Source organism: Portunus trituberculatus, chromosome 47, assembly GCF_017591435.1.
Source record: "Portunus trituberculatus isolate SZX2019 chromosome 47, ASM1759143v1, whole genome shotgun sequence".
In the NCBI taxonomy this organism is placed as follows: domain Eukaryota; kingdom Metazoa; phylum Arthropoda; class Malacostraca; order Decapoda; family Portunidae; genus Portunus; species Portunus trituberculatus.
The window spans coordinates 28,151,642-28,155,318 of record NC_059301.1 but is presented as its reverse complement, the minus strand read 5'-3'; the positions used below and the strand labels follow the sequence as shown (position 1 = coordinate 28,155,318).

General features: G+C 37.5%; 1 long non-coding RNA gene across 1 annotated transcript; it reads right to left on the bottom strand.

Annotated features, from left to right (window-relative positions):
• Positions 1-519: 519 nt before the first annotated feature.
• On the bottom strand, positions 520-1,921 carry LOC123498040. The gene is made up of 2 exons (XR_006672625.1): positions 845-1,921; positions 520-582 (listed from the first exon to the last, which is right to left on the bottom strand). It is a non-coding gene; the product is annotated as an uncharacterized LOC123498040 (long non-coding RNA).
• Positions 1,922-3,677: the final 1,756 nt, after the last annotated feature.

Genomic DNA, 3,677 nt, shown 5'->3' with positions numbered 1-3,677 from the left:
CGGTACACACCTAAATATGACAGGCATTTGGGCAAACACTACTAAATTCAATACTGAAAGGTCAACACTCACATGGCTCAGTACTGTTTAGCACCACAACCGTCCACAGTTCGCCGGGCATCAATCCTCAGCCATTTCAATCTGTTGGAGGAATGGAAATAAAAAACAATAATCATTCAAGTACAAGTATGATTTTTTCTTTTTTTTCCAGTAGTAACTTTTCATTCCCTCTCGAAATTGCCTGTATTATTTGTGCTACTCTAGGACCGATTGGAAGTGCAGTGTGTAGGCATATTTGTTGTGTGTGTGGTTTGTTAAGTTGCGGTCCCATTAATCTGCTCTGATTACACATGTATGTAAATGGGTCTCCAATGAATACATTCTTTTGTTGGTGAGTGTTTAGTCTAGCCATTATTGATGTTATCATTAAACTTTCCTCACTTCATTCCTATCGTTACTATTTACAGGTTGATTTCTGGGAAATCGTATTTTCAGCAGGAAAGCAATAACTAAGGTAGCTACGAGCAGCATCTTTAATGGGCCAAACGTTTCGACATTTCATCTTATGTCATCATCAGTGGTCTAAAACATTTCATCTTATGTCATCATCAGTGGTCTAAAATAAAATAAAACGATAAAACAAATATAAGTATAAAAGAATAAAGTAAAAATACAAAGAGAATTACAATGGTAAAAATTCACACTATCATAAGTGGGTATGCTGACAGAGTATTGTTGAGGGATGGCTTTACTTGGGAAATATATAGGGATTCCAGTATTCTTAAACTGTGTCTATTACAGGTGGCGAGGATACGGAAATGACTGAGATTGGGTTGAACCTTACATGAGAGGCAGTGGTCCCGTATCGCGGAAAATGGGGCGTTGTGTAGCGGGCGCCCTGTTCTGGCAGACTGGCCTAAATGCTCGCTGGCTCGGTTTATAAGTGAGCGCAAGGTGCTACCCACATACTCAGCCTGGCAGCTGGGACAAGTGAAACAATAAACAGCCGACGAGCGTAAGGCAGTTGGCAGAGTGTCCTTAAAGAGGAAAAAAACTACCTATACATAGACTATTTGTAGACACAATACGAAAATGTTTATCAGGATAATATTTTGTAAGTTTTTCATATAGACCCCTTTCTAATTTCTTGGAAACCTCACCTAAAAATGGAATACGTAAATAGATTGTTTCTTTGGCAACAGTGGTAATTGGATGTTTAAGAAGGTATTTACTTTGGAGAAAGTTATTCAGAGTTTTCTCAAACAGGTTGGTGGTGAAGCCATTGTTATAGAAAAAATCCTTTAGGAAAGTAACTTCATTATGGAAATTTAGGTAAGAAGAAGACAGAGCAAAGGCACGGTGTAAGAGGGTACGGACTGAATTGATTTTGAACCGGAAACTGCAAAAGCTGAAAAAACTAATACCGAGGCCAGAAAATGTAGGTTTACGATAAATAGAGGTGGAAAGTCTACCATTGATTTTTGTGATGTTTAGGTCAAGGAAGGGGATTTGTGAGTCTATTTCAGATTCCATAGTGAACTTGATATTGTCATGTTGTGAGTTAAGGTAATGTAGGAAATGGTCTGCATGTGATGCTTCCTTAAAAATCACCAACGTATCATCAACATATCGTATATATGACATAGGTTTGAAAGCGATAGGACAATCATCGAGCCAGTTTCGTTCGTGGTAACAAAGGAAGATGTTAGCGAAGGTGGGTCCGAGTGGTGAGCCCATCGCCACGCCGTCTGTTTGTTTATATAATTCATTGTTAAACACAAATAGATTATCCTTAACACAAACACGTAGTAGATTTGTAAATAGGGATTTTGTCATATTTTTAAAAATGTCCAGACCTGAGAATACAGAGTTTACAGATATATCTATTGTCTCATCCAGTGGAATGTTAGTAAAAAGTGACTGAACATCATAGCTAACCATAAAACACGATTCTGGTAGTCTGTAGTTCGAAAGGGATTGAGAGAGTTCATGAGAATTTTTTACAGTATAGTTATTAGTAGTGTATGGCCTAAGAATGGGAACCAGGAATTTTGCAAGATTATAAGAGGCACTATTATATGCCGCAATGATAGGTCTAAGTGGGACAGAAGGTTTATGAACCTTAGGGAGTCCATACATCACAGCAGGATTCGAACCAGTGGGTTTCAGAAGTGAAGCTTCTTCCTCATTAACAACACCAAGAGTTTTAAGATTATTAATGAAGCGTGTGATTTTATCTTCAACTTTAGTTTTGAGCTTATAGATGTCATCGAAAACAAGTTTAGAGAACTTAGTATCATCCTGGAGGATATCACGCATTTTAGAAACATAATCAGACTTGTTTAAGAGAACAACGCCTCTCCCTTTGTCAGGTCTACAGATCACCAGGTCCTTGTTCTTACCTAGATTTTTTTAACAAGTTAAAATCAGATTTAGAGAAGACAGGAGAAAATACTTTGTATGAGCTAAAAGTATAAAAAGTACTATGTGCAAATTGTTTTATGGAAGTTAAAACATTACTGAAATCAACATCTGGTGTGATTTTCAAGCCTTTTATCCGCTTGATTATAAGCTCAAAATCCAGAAAATATCTATAAAATGAAGGTTTGAATACAGGAGGCAGAAGTCTAATCCAAAAGACAGTAAAAATTTCTCTCTGGGAGACAAGGTAAAATATATCCGAAACAGGTTGATTTCTGGGAAATCGTATTTTCAGCAGGAAAGCAATAACTAAGGTAGCTACGAGCAGCATCTTTAATGGGCCAAACGTTTCGACATTTCATCTTATGTCATCATCAGTGGTCTAAAATAAAATAAAACGATAAAACAAATATAAGTATAAAAGAATAAAGTAAAAATACAAAGAGAATTACAATGGTAAAAATTCACACTATCATAAGTGGGTATGCTGACAGAGTATTGTTGAGGGATGGCTTTACTTGGGAAATATATAGGGATTCCAGTATTCTTAAACTGTGTCTATTACAGGTGGCGAGGATACGGAAATGACTGAGATTGGGTTGAACCTTACATGAGAGGCAGTGGTCCCGTATCGCGGAAAATGGGGCGTTGTGTAGCGGGCGCCCTGTTCTGGCAGACTGGCCTAAATGCTCGCTGGCTCGGTTTATAAGTGAGCGCAAGGTGCTACCCACATACTCAGCCTGGCAGCTGGGACAAGTGAAACAATAAACAGCCGACGAGCGTAAGGCAGTTGGCAGAGTGTCCTTAAAGAGGAAAAAACTACCTATACATAGACTATTTGTAGACACAATACGAAAATGTTTATCAGGATAATATTTTGTAAGTTTTTCATATAGACCCTTTCTAATTTCTTGGAAACCTCACCTAAAAATGGAATACGTAAATAGATTGTTTCTTTGGCAACAGTGGTAATTGGATGTTTAAGAAGGTATTTACTTTGGAGAAAGTTATTCAGAGTTTTCTCAAACAGGTTGGTGGTGAAGCCATTGTTATAGAAAAATCCTTTAGGAAAGTAACTTCATTATGGAAATTTAGGTAAGAAGAAGACAGAGCAAAGGCACGGTGTAAGAGGGTACGGACTGAATTGATTTTGAACCGGAAACTGCAAAAGCTGAAAAACTAATACCGAGGCCAGAAAATGTAGGTTTACGATAAATAGAGGTGGAAAGTCTACCATTGATTTTTGTGATGTTTAG